This window comes from Triturus cristatus, chromosome 8, assembly GCF_964204655.1.
Source record: "Triturus cristatus chromosome 8, aTriCri1.1, whole genome shotgun sequence".
Classification (NCBI taxonomy): Eukaryota; Metazoa; Chordata; class Amphibia; order Caudata; family Salamandridae; genus Triturus; species Triturus cristatus.
Genome location: NC_140591.1, coordinates 658979552 through 658997397, shown reverse-complemented (window position 1 = coordinate 658997397; position 17846 = coordinate 658979552).

Here is a 17846-nt window from a genome sequence, read left to right as displayed (position 1 = left end):
AGAGAACTAAGCAAAATTCTACTATAAAGTAACAGTATTGTGTGTTTTTGTCGTTTAATGGTCTTGTGATAAACCTATATAAAGAATACTTATTTTTAATATAAAACCTGTGTGGTGTCCATTTGTAGTGTTGTCACTTGGTTACTGTATGTTTTCACAAATGCTTTACACACTGCCTCTGAGATAAGCCTGTTTGCTTGTGTCAAGCTACCAAGGGGGTGAGCAGGGGGTTTTTTAGGAGTGTACCCCCTTACCCTGACTAGAGGAGAGGGTCTCTATTTTTCACAAGTGCATACCTGTGCCAACTAGAGACCCCCAAGTCTAACAGTCCATCACATAGGATTTGTGACCTTTTAAATACCTACCTCAATGTTTGTCAACTCCTGAGGTCACGAGTGAGTTGACCCCACCTGAATGTCCAGATCAAGCACCTGAGTCTATGTCAACAGTGCACAGTCAAGGTGCACCTCAACTACCTCGTATCACCCGATCTGGCAGATCAATGCGAGCGCCTCAGTGGCTGATTGAGGAACTATGATGCTAATGCTGTCTGGACGTTTTATTTTCAAAAGGGTGAGACAGAGTGTCTTGATACTATAAGTGATAGGGCCGTTGCAGCCCTGGACAGACTCTAAATAGGAATTATGTAATCTGCTGGGAGGTGTTAAGGGGTGGTTTCAAAAGGTATGACACAATGCGTGCTGTGTTCGATCGTATGTTGAGGGATTAATATGCCTGTTATAGAGCTCTATGTGTGGCATACTCATTTGCATGCTCCCGGGCTGGGGAAGAAGCTACATAAGGCAGATGCAAACCTAACATTTCTAGACAAATGGTTTTGCACTGCAGTTGATATTGTACTTGGGACCACATTTGTAAAAGGCTTGATAAATGGTGACACGGGCCATAAATAAGATTATTTTGAAGATCAGGAGCCTTTACAAGTCATGAATTTCTGGGGTATTTCTAGGATAAGAGGTGCACTCACAGAGCCCTCCTAAAAAGTGGGTCCAGATACATCCAAGACATGCTTTATATCTCCTCCCCTTCTTGGGCCCTCCGCTCCCTGAATATCAACCTTGTGTGCATCCCCAGGTATTGAGAGTAGGAGGCAGATCTTTCTCTGTACTTGCACCAAGTCACTGGAACACCCCCCAACCTCCATTTCTCCCTCTACTCTGTACCTTCTGAAAGCCTGTTTGAGGCTCAGTTGAAAACTGTAGTGTTCAAGGAGCTATAACTCCTCTGCTTCTGTCTCTCCCTAGCGCCAGGACGCTTCTTTAGTTTTGCTCTATAAATATCCCTTCCTTCATTCATTCAATTGTAATTTTCTAAACAATTTTTCTGGAAGGCAAAGATATATATTTTTTTAAATGTTTGAATAATCTTGTAGGTAATTTAAACATGAACAACTCTCATGCTTTGCAAACGGAAAAAGATTAAGGAACCTTTTTAGGGAGGATAACAAAGCGAAACAGGTCACAACTGCAGACAGAATCTGGGGATGGAAGGAGAGTTTAGCATCGAGCTTAACACCCAAATTATTGGCTAGTTTTGTGTGAGCTGAAGGAGAAGGAGGGTTGTTAACCCAACAGTTATTAGGCCAATGCTCTCTCGCTTGATCAAAGAGAAGAATCTTTGTTTTCTCTCTTGCACTTCCAATGCAGAACATCATTCAGACCAAATTTGAAAATTGCAGAGACCTTTACAGATAAAGGGTCAAACGTGAGAAGTAACTGGTTCTCATCAGTATATGAAATTGTTTCAAATTATATGATTCTATCAATGTATCTAGGTGTGGGGAACACACATGTTACATTATGTAGGGCTCAAAAAGGAGCTCTGTAATGCCTCAAAAGCTAACTATTTGCTGGTCATAGAGTAAGGGGCATGCCCAATTTCTTCCTCTATCTAGAAATTGTTCCATCTAGTTCAAGACAGTCCCTCCAATATCTATCTCTGACATATTCTGTGTAAGAAAAGGATAAAAAATGGCATCAATGAATGAGCAATTTAACTATTCAACCACACTTTTGCAAAGTGCTGAATTCAGCCCTTGAGAGACAAATTCCTAATGATTATACGTAACATAAGGGATGGAGTAACCCCGCTGTTATTTCAAGTTACAGAGGAGTTCCAAAACCATATAGAGGAATGAATTTGAAGGCTGAGTTCCTTTATAAGGTTATGGAAATCTGAGGTGACTTGCAATAACTTTATCATGTAAATCAGAGGGTTGTTTATCCCATATTATACATGGTCATGCCATCACCCTTCCCATAAACCATTTAAAACCATGGTGCGAGATCTTATATACGAAAAAGCAACCATGTTTAGAAACACAAAGAATAAAAATAAAACCTAAAGTGCAAAATGAAACACATCAAAAACCTGTTAGACATTTGTTGAAAACCGATATTAGAAAAAGTTTAATATAAGTCAGTTTAAAAAATAGCTCTAGTGACATAAAAAGTGTAAATAAAACATGCAGAAAGATTCTAGCTTTTCTCTGTCTAAGGCGTGCAAAAAATACAAGTATTGTTTCTACTTGTCATTGCAAGTTATTAAAATAGAGCAGAAGAAAGAAAAGCAATGTTTGCTTTGTTACTCTAAACACCTGCTTTGATTATGCTCCATGACCTGACCTGCCTTTCACTTTGGCTGCTGGCAGCAAGCATTGTGACACCAGAACTCAAAAGTAATAGCCTTGTAGTAGTTGAGTTGTAACTTCTTTTCCATATAATAGGAGACTTGGCATGTCACAAGTCACCCACTGTAAAACAATTAATATTGGTTACAGAATCCCATGTATTATAAAAACAATTACTAGATACTTAAAATGGTATTGGACTATGGTATCTATTAAAAAATAAAAAACAATAGTGTGGATCCCCTCACTTCTTCGTAAGGGCCTACCAAAGGCACTGGCGAAGCATGGTGTCCAGGGCCGGACTGACTGTAGCAAGCACCAGGCGTTTACTCGGTGGGCTGCCAGGGTGGGTGCCGGTTTCGGACCCCTGGGAGGCCGTTTTTGTTACAGGGGCCAGTTTAGCAGCATAGCTGTAATATCTGACCCTGGAAACAAAAGCAGCAGCGGTGAGCGAGAGTGTTGCTTCCAACTAGCCACTGCCCCCAACCCGGGGGCTGGCTGAGCTGTTTGCCAGGGCCGATTTCGGTTCCCAATATGGCTGTGCTGGTGTCACTAAATACCAACCCTGTATACTCTTGATTCCACATCATGCCTCTTTCTTCCACCATCCAATGCTTGTTGTCTTTTCATCTCCCAGCTGCATTTCTTATTTGTCTCTTCGTTCTTACCTGTAACTGTTTTCCTATTTTTCGCTTCTGCTTCCTGTCTCCCTTATCTGCCTTTCTCACTCCTGATGTTAGTCACAGTTTGATGCTAAAAAAAAGTCACCCTCGACCCCCATAAATGTGTATCAGTCCCCATCACTTGGAAACACCTGCACAAATTAAGCACCATGGAGCTACACAATTGCTGCTGCCTACTAACGCCCCAAGAGTCACAGAAATGGGCCTATGGTTTTACTGAAGAGTTTGCATGTCTCTATACAATTTGCCAACACCATCTACTTCAACATCAAGACTATCTTTAAATTCCTCTGTAAAAAGGGGTCAGCGAAGAAAGTTTGCAATTGTGCTAGATTTTGCAAACAGTTGTAATTCCTGTCTCTACAATGTGCCCACTAACTGAATGGTAATTGATACTCTATGCATATCCCACCTTGATTTTGGTGACAATGTAAATGCAACCCGTTTACACCTTTATTTATTTAGCTATAAAAAACACACATTGAATCATTTAAGAAAACGTGGCATTACTGTAGCACTTTGATTTTTTCGAAATAAGCAAGGTTTCTAAGATCAGAGTGTTGAATTATGAGATACCTCCTCTTTGGACATTTACGAATGTATCTTATGTAGTTTAGTATCATTAGCTCTTTAAATAGTTGGCTCTATTGTGCACATAAAATAAAAAGGTGTTTGGTGGTGCTATTCAAATATATTGGTGATAAAATGAGTTCCCTGTACTTTAATTCGTTGTGGGACTTGTTTTGTATTGCAACACCACTCCTATAGGCCCGACAAATAAAAACTGTTGGGACAGTAAAGTCCTCCGCATGGTTAAAGACGTGTACCCCTGCCCTGAGTGCCCCTGTACTGTTGTCCAGTTCCTTAATTCCGACTTTTTTTTTCATAACTAAACACGGATCGTGCACGTGCGCCACGACATAGGCCTGTCTCCCGGATTACCGTCTTTGTTGGACTGAGAGAGGTGCCCAAAGCGCTACACTCATAGTGGCGAAGGCAACTGCATTCACCAAGAATTAGGCAGCACAATCACAGGGGTGGCAGCATACTGTGTAGTGAGGGATCAGTAGTGGTGGTCTTATTTACACTGTGTCACTGGAGTGAGGTCTACAAGCTCACTCACCATTTTAAAAGTTCCACTAATGTGTGCCTAACTCACTCTTGGCCTAAATCAGGTAGATGTGGAGAGCTGCGCAAGGTGTATGTGTGTCTAGGAAGGGTACAGTACAGGGATAGAACAATACTATGTAGTATATGTGTGGTTAGTACCTGTACTGAGTGTATGTATGACTGCAGCAAATACAATACATGAGATATATATTGCTGTGTAGTATGTGCGCAATGAACGCATGTGCTGGATTTATGCATGCTTGTGTGAAGTACAACACATGAAGGATTAAGTGCTGTGCAGCACACACATTGTGATCATATATTCTAGCTGTGTGGGTGTTTGCTAATAGCATAACCTAACCTAGTACAATACAGAAAAGATATAGTAATAAACAGTGGATGTGGATTGAATGTGTGTGCGGAATGGGTGTGTCTCTAGTGGTACAATGCATGGAGGTAACAGTACTAGACCGTATAGGTGCTGTGAAAGTACCCTGAGTGCAAGTGTGCCTTTAATGGTACATTACATGGAGGACCTTGGGTTCTAATTTGGGAAGGCCAGGCGTGCCCAAACAGACTTGTGTATTGCTGGATCCTGTGAGCTGGGTGGGGCACACACTGGTGGAAAGACGAAGAGACTCCCTCTTTACAATTCAAAAGGTTGTTCTTTGCTTCATTGATAGATCAAATAAGAACCCTGTACACATTTCAGGAGATGTGGCTAAAAAGGGAATCATAATGAATAGGGCTATGAGACCGGAATTTACCTTTTGATGCACATATCACTGTGGCTGAAATACATGTGTGAACTCTGGTCACTGTCATGCTTTGTATTGTGGTTAATTAGCTGCGGAGTCTTGTCTGCTGTGATAGCAATCCTTTCAAGAGGAAAGAAGTAAAAGAAAAGTCTACACTTCAAAAGAAGCAGAACCCCAACTCAAAACTTCAAAGACTCTGATCCTAAATCAGCGTTTGGTGTTTGGAATACAGCTAAAAGAAGAGGAGGTTGAGACCCCAAACGTTGTCATCTGTCAAGTAGCCAGACGGGTTGTATGAGAAGAAAGGGAAGCTGTGCAAGACTTCTACCTGTGACCAAGATTGGGGGCAAAGGCCTGCTAGTCTCTCTGCTGGGTTAGGTGACATCACCCAGGGACCAAGACTGCCTGCCCTGAGCCTGGCTCACCAGCTCTAAACTGCTTGCTGAGACCGGTGTGCTGTGTGAGGAAACAAAGAGCATTGGAGGGAGCGAGGTCCAGTGTTGAGCCCTACTAAGATGACTATGGTGTGAGGAGAATGGTTGAGCACTGATAGGGTCATTGATTGTGTGCAGGAATGTTCCAGCGACCCACGTATGCCATGAGAGAGCTGCACGATCTTAGCTATGTAAGGAGCGCAGTTTGGGAAGCTCCTGGCTGCACTATTAGTTATTGGGCCAATAGCGGCGAGACTTGTGTCTGCCTTTATCAGCGACTCTGTATGCCAGGATGAACGTCTTGGAGAGGGCAATCGTAACAAAAGAGTCTGCACCAAGACAGAGAGTGCTGTGGCAACTCCACATGCCAGGAAGGACTGCCAGTACAATTGTGGCCAAGTGTTTGGTCATTGCCTAGAAGGAAAGATTGTGGCTGTGACCGGTAGGTCAAGCCACATACTTAGACATGCTCATGACTGATTTCTTGAGGAACACATGGACGCCCACCCCATATGCCAGGAAGGGCTGCCAGTACCATTTTGGTCAAGTGTTTGGTCATTGCCTAGGAAGAAAGATTGTGGTTTGACCAGTGGGTCAAGCCACACACTCAGACTTGATCCTGACTGATTTCTCGGGGACCGAAAAGACACCCACGTAGATGTCACACCCTCGCTTGGCTCTAGTAGGCAAGGTCGCTTTGAGAGTGGTTTTACTGTCTGTCTGAAGCTTGAAGTGCATGTGTTCCATAAAACTGGCTTCTGAGTCAGTGTAAGAGTTGCACTTGTTTGTATCTTTCTGTATGATGCTCGAGTCCTCCTTCTGGTTTATGGGGCTGGTCCTGGTGCAGGATTTTGTATCCAGTAGAAATGTTTATTGCGATGTCAGACTTGGATGTGGGGTTAAGACGGGTTTAATGAGAAAGAGGAGGTCTTGTGCAGCAAGTTAGTATCAATGGGAGGAAAGTGACCTGGCCTGTGGGGTACTAGAGCCTTCCACACTATGGTTGAGAGGAAGTACCTTAAGCCTGAGGATAAGCTCCCTGGAACCAAGGATACAGCATTGGTAGCCAGTGTAGAGAGCATGAAGTATATGCTTTCCAAGGTTTACTGTGAGCTCAATGGCAGGTCGGCCATGACTGATTTCGGGGTAAGGGAGAAAGCAAGGAGCTGGATGTCTCTTGGGCAATGATTTGATTGCCCGTGACTTGGTGTCAGAATCAGGAGCCGTTATGACTTGGACAACATCATCTGGGTTAACCAAAGCACAGGCTGAAAATCAGTCTCAGAGGGAGGCTGTATCATCTATGATTCACAGGGGCCTGGACAAGTGAGTTTTCAGTAAATTTCAGACTCCGGGAAGACAGTGGCTGTGAAGATCATCGCTTCTGCTTCAGAGGGAGAGGAGAATGAAGCTCCTGGAGAGGACCATCTGCTGGAGTAAGGGTTGCCTCTGGAGCTGAAGGGTTTGTTAACTACTGAGGGGCAAACCCAGAGGAGTGCCCTACGCTTGTGGGACTTCTGAAGGAGGCACAAGATCAGGTCAGCAAAGGATTGGTCAAGGCCTGCTAGTCTCTATGCTGGGAAAGGGGACATCAAAGAGGGAACCAAGACCACCTGTCCTGGAGTACCAGTACCTACCTTCTTACCAAGACCAGTGTGCCCCGTGAGGAAAAAGAGAGCACTAGTGGGAGCAAGGTCCAGTGGGGTGCTCTATCATGAGGACTTCCTGAATGAGGAGAATGGCTGAGCACCAATCGTATCGCTGCCCACACGCAGGAATGGTCCGGTGACCCCCATATGCCAGGAGAGGGCCATTTTAATCTTGATATTAGCCATGTACAGAGAGCCATGCAGGAAGCGCCAGGCCCTCAACACCTCCTTGCAGTGACCCATATGCAAGAGGGTGCCACCTCTGAAATTATTGGGCGAAGAGTGTTGAGAGTTGTGTGCACCTTTATCGGTGATCTGGTATGCCAGGCGGGGTTGCCATGGTGAGGGCTGTTGCACTGGAATGTTCTGCGCGAAGACCGATGACGGCAACCCCATGTGCATGGGTTGTCTGCCAGTGCCACTGTGTCCATGAGTTCAGGTCGTTGCCCTGATGGAAAGATTGGTGCAGTGACCAGCAAGTAAAGTCCACACACTGAGACCTGCCCCTGAATGATTTCCAGATGAATGCAAGGATACCAGCGGAGGCAACAAACACTTGCTAGACTCTAGTCAGGAGCCGGAGGATCACATCCCCCTTCTCCCACAAGGGAAAGAGTAAATTACCTTGTGTTAGCAGAACGGGAGCAGCTCCAATCTCTGGAAAGAACTGGCAGTGCTGTGCGGAGAAAAGAGTATGCGCTGGCCAGGTGCTGCAAAGTGAACCGCAAGCAGCCCAACTTCACAGAACAGCATCTGGACTCAGGAGAGCCCAAGGAGAGGGTATTCTCTGCACCACGAAACACTTCCATACCACCGGAGCAGGTAAGACTGGAAGTGGGCCTGTGGGACCCTGGGGGACTAACTGCCAATGGCACTGCGGCACCATAGACACTTTTGACTAATTACTAAGGAGTCAAAGGGTAACTCTTTAGTAAGGCCTACTAGTAAGCATTATCTGGATGTGGCCACTGGTGAATGGGGAATAACCCCAGCCACGATATAAGAAAGAGGGTGGGACAGGAATTTCCTGGAAACCTACCGGAGCCCTGACCTCAAGGGTATTGTGATATTGCTCATGAATGTCACTATTCCTTTGACTGTGTCGAGTTGGAAATCAAAAACCTCTTTTTCTTTTCAAAGTAAGTATTGGACTGAACATTGATGTATTGTTCATACTATGTGTACTTTGAGATGTGAGTCCTGCGTACTTACCTTTATCTACACCCCTCCACTCCTCGTCCATAGCTATCACTGAGAGTCAAGGGCAGAGGGGGTATTTGACCCAGTTGCTGAGGATCCAATACATGAGGGGCCCCAGAACACCAGAATTAAAGGCCTCAACCACCACGGTAGGGCCCAGTAGCTCATGAGTGCCCCATGGGCCTCTAAAAGGGGTTCTGGCAAAAACCAATACAACCCACCAAGCTCACACCATAAGCATACACTCTCCAAAACATACACAACAATTAGATAGCCTCTTGACAGTGCCTCGAGACACATCATGTGTGTGAAGCACTATACAAAAGTAACAATATGCTGCAACTTATTGAAATAACTCTTCAATTTATATATTATGTTCCTTGGCACCCAGGAAGCATGTCGCATTCCTGAAGTAATTTTTATATGACTTTAAAATGGTGTTAGTAAGAGAGCAAGGAAGGCGTGAACCGATCAAACAGGATCGCTTTGCATTCTCATACTTCTCATTGATGGAAGATGTGCTTACGCCGGGAAAGCGGTGGTCAGTTGGCAGAGCAGGGTATTTAGAGTGTCATGTGGACCCTGATCTGTTATTAATGAAATTAAAGTACAGAATGCTTTTAGGGAAATGTAAGCTCGCGCGTCCTTTGCCGCTCTTGAAGGTCTCTCATCGCAGTGCACGCTCTGCTGAAGGTGGGCTGCACCATTACTCGGCACTCAGTCACCTTTGGTTCTGCAGGAGATTGAGGGTTTTATGGCTGTAATAAATATCTGCTTTTACAAGGATACACCGAGAGGAACCCACGTAATGAACCATATGGCAACTGAGACAAGGGCATCACATCCACTGACAAAATACATTTTCATTTGAAGTGCTTGACTAATACAAACCCGAATTAGCTGTCAAGCGTTATTGAACAGTCACTTGCTGACACAAAGGCACATCATTTCGAAAGGCAGACATAAGTCTTAAGGTACCAGTTAAAAAACATACATTTGTTATGCATGGAAAATTGTGTATGTTGTTCGACCTACATTTCATTACAAGGATACCGACATTAAAAATGCAAACATGTCTGTAGCGGAAACATAAAAAAATGATAATATTCTATGGGGAAGAAAGAGATGCAATTTCAAGGAAATATGGGAGTGACGGATAATTAAAAAGAACATCATTGGACTAGACGTGAAGCCTTATGTAGGCGCTCGTGTCTTCTGTATATACAAGGCATTTTAATCATGGGCAAAACAGCAATTGGCCAATGCCGCACTTAATTTAGGGCCTCCCTGAAGTGGGGCTCATCTCGCGCCTCCACGAGCCTGCCTTGTCCTGTTTTCATATAATGTCAAGCATCGAATACAAACAGATTTTTACAAGCTGTTTTCTTTACGCTTTAGTAGGATGTAGTGTGATGGGTAGAGGTCTATTTCAGACTCGTTACAGGGCAAGTTTTTCTTATATGTTGATAACCCAGCGTAATGGTCACAAACAAATGGCCAGTTAAGAGAAATTCAATGCAAACTTAACTGTTTCTGAGTACGATACATATGGTAGGTGTAAAACTGCCATTTACAGCACCTAGAAATTCAAAACCGGTGGTATGAAGCTGTTAAAAATGGGATTCCTGGTTGGCTGAGGTATGCACCCAAGCCAGGGAGGAACCATCACTCTAGTCAGGGTAAGCTAAATACACAATAAGAAAACCTGTGCTCACCCTCTGGTAGCTTGACACAGAGCAGTCAGGCTTATCTGCAAAGGCAATGTGTAAAGTATCTGTGCAATACACACACACAGACACACACACACAGTAAGACAATGAATACACCACAAAAAGACTTCAAAAAGGTTTTTAAAAAAATTGAGAATATTTATCTGAGAAAAATTAGACCAAAACGTCAAATATCCAATAAGTAGAAGTCAAAATATGAATTTTTAAAGATTAAATCAAAAATAGTGCTTAGAAGTTAATAAAGGTCAAAAGGTTCTTTGAGGTCGTGTGGGACCGGTGCAAATCCAATGTTCAGGATGCCCGCATTGGAGGGCAGACTGGCTACAGGACCCAGAGAGGGTCCGAGTCGTCATTGGCTCTGTTGAAGTCAATGCAAAGCTTCATCGTCAACAGTCTCTGCATCGCCGTCGCACTGCACAGGCTGTGGATTCTTCGTTGTCGAGCAGCCTCTGTGTAGGTGGACAATGCATTGGAAATACTCACTCAGTCAAGGCAATGCATCGGTTTTGGTAAAAATCAGATGGAGAACCGACTTCTGAGGCCCAGAGGGCACCTCAGGCTAAGGTAGGGCTCGTAGAAGGCAGAGTTCAGCAGCACAAGCAAAATTGTAGGAAGTTTTTTGTGTCCCTGAAACTTCAGTAGAACAGGCGCAAGCCCTTGGAGAGCACTTGGAGGGATGTCAGAGTCCCTACAGCAGGATCAGGGATCAGCAGGCAGAAGGGCAACAAGCCACAAAGCATTCCTTCCAGAAAAGCAAACCAGTTGAGTCTCTTAAGCAGCTCAGTAGTCCTTCTGACAGAGGTTCAGTTCAAGAACCAGAAGTGTCAGTTTTAGGGGGTCAGAGACCCAGTACTTATACCCAAAGGTGTTTTTGATGTAGGGAGTGACTTTAAAAGAAGTCTCTGAGGTGCTCAAGGATTCCTTTTAGGCCAGTCCTGTCTGCTGAGCTAGCCCTGGGGGGTATATCAGTGCTTGTGTGAGGACAGGACACAGCCTATTCAGATGTATGTGTAAGCCACCTCTTCCCCTTCCTGCACAAGAAGATCCATAAGAATGCAGATGAATACAGATCTGTCCTCAGATTGCAGATGGTCCTCACCTTCCACTGTTTGTGGCTGTCTTGGGGAATACACAAACAGTAGATGTCATGCAACACAGACATGTATTGGAGACAGGCTGTCAGGCACAAAGAGCAGTAAGTCCAGAGAAATGCCCACTTTCTAACAGTAGCATTTCTAAAACAGTGATGTGAAATCCAACTTCACCAGTAAGGATGATTTATCATTATCATTCTAAACATATAAATCATGCAAAAGCTACTCCTCTCTGATCAGGAATTGCTGCTTAAAATTATATTAAGGAATCCCCAAAGCTGGTCTAGAAGAGGGGTAGGCCTCACAGGACTGAAAAATGAAATAGGCTGTTTGTTACTACCAGGACATTTAAAACACAAAGGTACATGTCCTAACTACTACTTACATAACACCCTGACCTTGGGGTTTCTTAGGGCCTACCTTAGGGGTGACCTATATGTAATAAAAGGGGGGTGTAAGGCTTGGCAAGTAAATTTAAATACCAAGTCAAAGTGGCAGTAAACTGCACACAGAGTCACTGCAGTGGCAGGCCTGAGACAGGGTTGAAAGGCTACGTATGTGGATGGCACAATCAGTGCTGCAGGCCCACTAGTAACATTTGAAGTACAGGCAGACCCTGGGTATATTTTGTATACCACTTTACAAGGGACTTTCTAGTGCAAGTATGCCAATCAGGTATACACCTAAGTCACCATGTTTAGTGGAGAAGCACATGCACTTTAGCACTGCTTAGCATTGTTAAAGTGCTCAGAGTCCCAAGGCCAATAAAAAGAACTCAGCAAAAAAGAGGAGGAGGAAGACAACATGTTTGGGGTGACCCTTGAGAGAGGGCCATTTTCCAACCGAAGCCCTAACTAAGTAAGGTATTATCATTACTATATGTATGGAAAGACAGAGCACACCTTCTTCACAACATTAACACTGGGAAGGAAAAGGCTTATCACTGAATAACTAATGGGCACTGGTACATATATTGTGATTATTGGATGTTTATTTACAGAGCACAAATGAGTGAGAAGTTAATAATAATATGAAGTGTTTGGTTTCTTTTGCTTAAAAACATTATGTTTTAATGTTTCAACATTATGAACGAGTCAGCCTCTGACATCACACGACTTCCTGAACAAGAGGCAGAAGCACTGCCATTTATTTGAATACTTAATGTCAGACTGCCTGCAACAATGGTCAGTTGTTTAGATGATGGAGCAGAGAGATGATTATGATGCAAGAAGGAGGATTCATGAGAGACAAGCTGTCATGTATGTAGACCATTTTATGTAATTACATAGGGAATTAAATAAATAAAGAGATATCCTATATAAGAAATTGAGTTGTTGGTTTACTAGGGTGTGAACCCTGGTCAAGCCACAGCCGCAGTCCCTTGCAGGGTGAACCAGAAACTGGTGTGTGAAAACACAGCACAAGAAAAATCCCAAACCAATTTAGAAAAACAGAATAGATTTTTACTGGTGATGTTTAGACACCAAAATGACAAAAATCCAATCAGTTAGAACCAGAGTTATATGATTTTTTGAAGGATAAACTGAAAAATAGGGCCTAAAACCAACGAACTGGCTAAAATAGAGGTTTCTCTTGACACCCACAAAGACAACTCAGCTCGCACCACTTCCTGTGCCAATATTATTGACAAGTGGGTAGGCCTACCTGCAGTTCTAAATGACATCTTGGCTTTAGCCAGGGGACATAGGGAAACGCCCATTTTAGAACAAAGTACCCCAATATCATCAGGGGGGGAGATCGTGAAACTAGACACCTTAATACTCCACCTCCCTGAAGAGATCAAAACAATCAAGGATCCTCAGGCAGGGCCAAGCAACATGAGTAATAAGAACAACCTCGAAGCCCTGGAGAACAAGGACTATTAGGCCCGCTTGTGTGATATAGCAACCAAAGTCCCCCAAGAAGAATCAGCTCAGGTGGCAAAGGCAGAAGGTGCTGTGGCAAGGGCGAAAGACCCTCTGTTAAGGAGGGCCAAGAAGGAGCTGAAGAAATAACAGAAAAAAAACTAAATTACAGAAAGAAAATCCCTATTAGTAACAACATTGAGCCTTGGCAGCAAGGAGACTATCAACAACTCAAAACCACTCTTTCCTATTTTTTCAACTGAACTTAAAACGATAAGTGAGGTACACATCAGGACAGACAAGGATCAAAGTCGACAGAACTCTCCTCCAAAGGAGGGCCCGCAATTAGCAGGGTAAATAGCATTGAAGACCCGAGAAGAGGCAGTTCGGAAACCTACACCCCAGGAGACCCCTGGCACTCAAACCAGGGCCACCACCTTTCCAGGATCAGAGCCTCAATACAGCGCAATGCAACATTCCACAACCAATCAGACAGTGCAGTACGTCAATCAAATATGGGCGGGTCAGTCTAGTTGGGCAGCAGATAGTCTCCCAGCACGTGATACCCACAATAATAAACTAAAACTGAACCTCCCCAGGCCCGCCCCATGGAAGGTCGTCTCGACAATGTGCACCACCAATACCAACAACGACCAAGCAATTTATGAGGTGCTGCTCACCCCCAGATATAATGCCAAAGGCTCCTACGGTATTTTGAATAGGTCTAACATCTAACACGCTCCTGGGTCATCTTGATGCTTTGGCAACGAACACCTCAGACAACATAGAGTGGGTAAAGTTCAAAACTCTGGAGAGGGACACACATGGGGACTCCACCATAGTCGGCTTCACTCAACAAAAAGTTAAACTGGTTGTTTTTGGTGAAGCCCCATGTCTTGCAGAATAGGGAATTGAAGTTCCTGCACTTAGCATCCCAAAATACCCTCGTGTTCTTATACCCAAACATGTTCACGGGGAATCCACATCAATCCTCAAAGGCACCATGAATAAATATTTAGGTGAAAGAGAGATAGTCAGTCGACCCCGATAAAAACTCACATCACACACAGGAATATGCAGCGTAGAGTGCAGCCGCTTCAGCAAGAGCAAGCCCACAAGGTGGAGTCTTGGCAACAGTGTCCCTAACCAAAGAAACAAGAACACCAGCAGAGGGCGTCCAACCCCATGTACTGGAGAACAAGGCCAACTAACCCTCATTTCATGGAACATCACAGGCCTAATTATCAACCTCAATGATAAGGTTACACAGGACTATCTCGCAAGGGGGACATTTTGTGCTTCCAGGAGACCTGGGCTAAGTCAACTACCCCAATAAGCAGCTTCTATCAAAATTATAAACCTGCTACTAAAAACAACTTTTTTGGTTGTCCGTCTGGTGGTCTTTCCATATTCCTAAATCATGCACGCAAACTTAAAAGGACAGTTATAAAAGTAGAAACACCAGAGCTTCAAGTTATTACAATCAAAGGCTAAGAAAGGGACCTCAGCCCCAGTTTCTACTATTAAGTAATTGTTATATAAATTGAACAAAACTTCAGACTCAACAGGCTCCGGAATCCTTCATTAACATCTTTGAAGATATACCTAAAAGATTTGGGAAATGCATTGTGATAGTTGCGGAGATTTCAACATGAGGGGTCTAGAGCAAGTTTAAATGTTACCCAGCTGTGGGAAGAAGGTGGGCTCGCTGCTCTCCCTTCTCAAAAATGTCAAGCGTCAATCCACCCACGAAATGAAAAAAAACAGTTGTCCAACATGAATCCCACTGCCGACTTTCAGGAACGTATCCACTATAGATTATATTTTAATCAAAAGAGAGAAGGCACTCAAACTAAGCGACTTTGCAGTGGATGACAGAGACGAAAGCGACCATAGGCCACTTCGTGCCATTTTCAATGTGCCCCAGAATCAGCAGAGGTCTAGGAATCAATTGGTGCCTCTCTAGGCGAAGAACGACATCTGGTACTTAAAAGACTAAAATGGACTGCTAACCTAAGCACATACCTCCTGGAGTATGTAGCTGGAAGGGAAGTGACATTCCAGACTCAGCAAACTAAGAACATCATCGAACTCTGGGAAACGCTGACATTAGACCTACAGCGCTACCTGGGAAATGCCAACGGACTCAATAGGAACCAAAACCCTATTCAATCGGCGCCGGAATATAGAGCTCCGAAATACTTGAAACAATGCAAAAATGAGCTCAGAAAGGCTATTAAGGAAAAAAGGGATGGAGCACCTCTGTCACAGTTGACTTCAATCTCGGCCCTGCGAACTGCATATAAAAAGAAAGTGTGGGAGCTGAACGGATCCCACACGGAAATGGACTGGCTCAAAGTGTTTTCACTAATCAAAGAAAAAGACAACGGCAAGCGATGGAGCTTTATTAACAGCCTGAGCTCTCACAGCCCGCCTAAAGTGAACAACATTGCAGGCAATGTGTGGGAACAGTACATGAAGGTGCTGTATACAGGCGTACCGACCAAGGAGGGCCCTTCCATCTCAGAGTGGGCTCAGGCCGCAGCCACAGTTGACAAGCCACTAAAGGCTCAGGGTGAACCCATAGTGCCCAGTCAGTTAGATGCATATACAGTGGGTGAGATCGCCAGGACCATTAAGGCTACCAGAACCAATGGGGCCCCAGGACCAAATGGCATTCCGGGCCAAGTCTTTAAATCAGCTCCAGACTTTTTTGCATCCACCCTCACTCCACTATTTAATCACTCATATCTCACAGCAACGGTTCCACAATCTTGGAAAGGTTTTATTCTGTTTCCAATATACAAGAAGGGTGATCATTTGAACCCTTCCAATTATAGGCTCATAGCCCTGCTTGACATTGATGCAAAGATCTGCACCCGCTTACTATTCAGGGACCTAGAAGACTGGGTGGACAAGAACGGCATCCTACGGCCCTTTCAAACTGGCTTCAGGGTAAACAGCTCCACTATAGACAACATCTTAGCGCTATCCTACCTATAAAAGCAAGCGGCAATGAGCAACAAGCCGCCCCTGTTTTGCTGCTTTATAGACTACTCCACGCCTTTGACAGAGTTAATCGTGGTTGATTATGGGCAAAGCTTGAATCCTGGGGGATCCGGTCCTCCCTTTTAAAAGCCATAATAGCCCTCTATAAGGGAACATGGGTTTGGCTCAAACTAAGCCCAACATCGGTAACCCAAGAATCGATATCAACACCGGGCTAAAGCAGGGTTGTGTTCTGACCCCTCTACTATTCAATCTGTACACGGTAGACCTGGGGACTGCTCTGAAAGATGCTTGCTTGGTACCTCCAAGATTGGGCCAGATGACTCTGGGCTCCCTCCAATATGCAGATGACACAGTGATCATGGATCACACTAGGGTGGGGCTCCAAAGAGCATTAAAAAGTCTGACAGTCTTCAACCAGGAAAATAGTCTGCAAATCAACGAAAACAAAGCAAAGACAATCATCTTTGGTAAATACCCCACAAAAAGCAAGCAACATGGTCCCTTGGCGAGCATAGAATCACAACATCTACTGCCTACAATTATTTGGGGTATGGTTAACAGACTGGGCCACAGCATCCAAACATATAAGGGAGCTAAGGCCGCGAATTAATAAAATAATTCTGGCTCTTAGACGACTAAGCTATCGTCTAGCTAGTCCATCAATAGAGCCCATGTTGACTGTACTCAGGGCCAAACTAATGCCCGCAAATAATTATTGTCACTTAGCCTTTCCAGGTGCCTTAACAAATGTTATCAACGTAGCTCCGGTAAAATCATACAAAACCGTGCTGCAGGCACCTAGACAAGCTAGAAACACCAGGCTAAGGCTGGATATAGGCCTAAACAGACCGTACTTGGTTCTTCAGGCGGCCTTATAAAATATTACATTGGAGCATTGAAAACACCAGAAAGGAATCTTAAACACTCTTTAAAGCTGATCTTTAGGACTGCGGGTTCCCCGTGGCACGTTAAGCTGCACCAAGCCGTACATCGCTTGAAAATAGAGGTAGGGAGCATGCCCCTCCATGAAATCCCCTATTCTGCTTGGCCTAAAGCCATAAAGCGCCAAGTTCAGACTCTCTCCTTCGAACTGGATCAATCCTCACTCGGGTACAATTATTTCACATTGCCGCTAAACAACTCATACATCCCTGGGAAAGCCCAACTTTACATGCGCGATTCTCTCTCAGCTTAAGCTAGATGGAAAATGCTGTTTTTTCACCTCACTGCCCCTAGGATTCTGGACTTCAACCCAAAATGGGCACGAAAAGACAATAACATCTCTTTTCGGTTATGTAATTACCACAGGGTATCCGGGCTACACCTTCTATGCTGTTGCCCAAAAATTGCCACGGACCGTCATCGTCTGTTGAGCCCAGCACTAAAAGACAAGGGCTTGAGAACGTGCATGGATGCCTTGGACTGGTGCTTTTCGGAAGCAACTACTTGCCTACTTGCTAGATTTAGCAAGTTCACTCATCAAATAAGGATAGCACTTGACCCCCCAGCAACTGGTTGCAGACCCCAGGGCTTCAACTTCCCTATAATCAAATCAGCTGGTGCCCTAACCCTGGCGAAAGTTATTTAACTTAGGGGCCCACAGCGTTGTCAAACAGACAATAAGAGAGAGCCGGTCCTCAAAGGGGGCTCAATTAGAACTG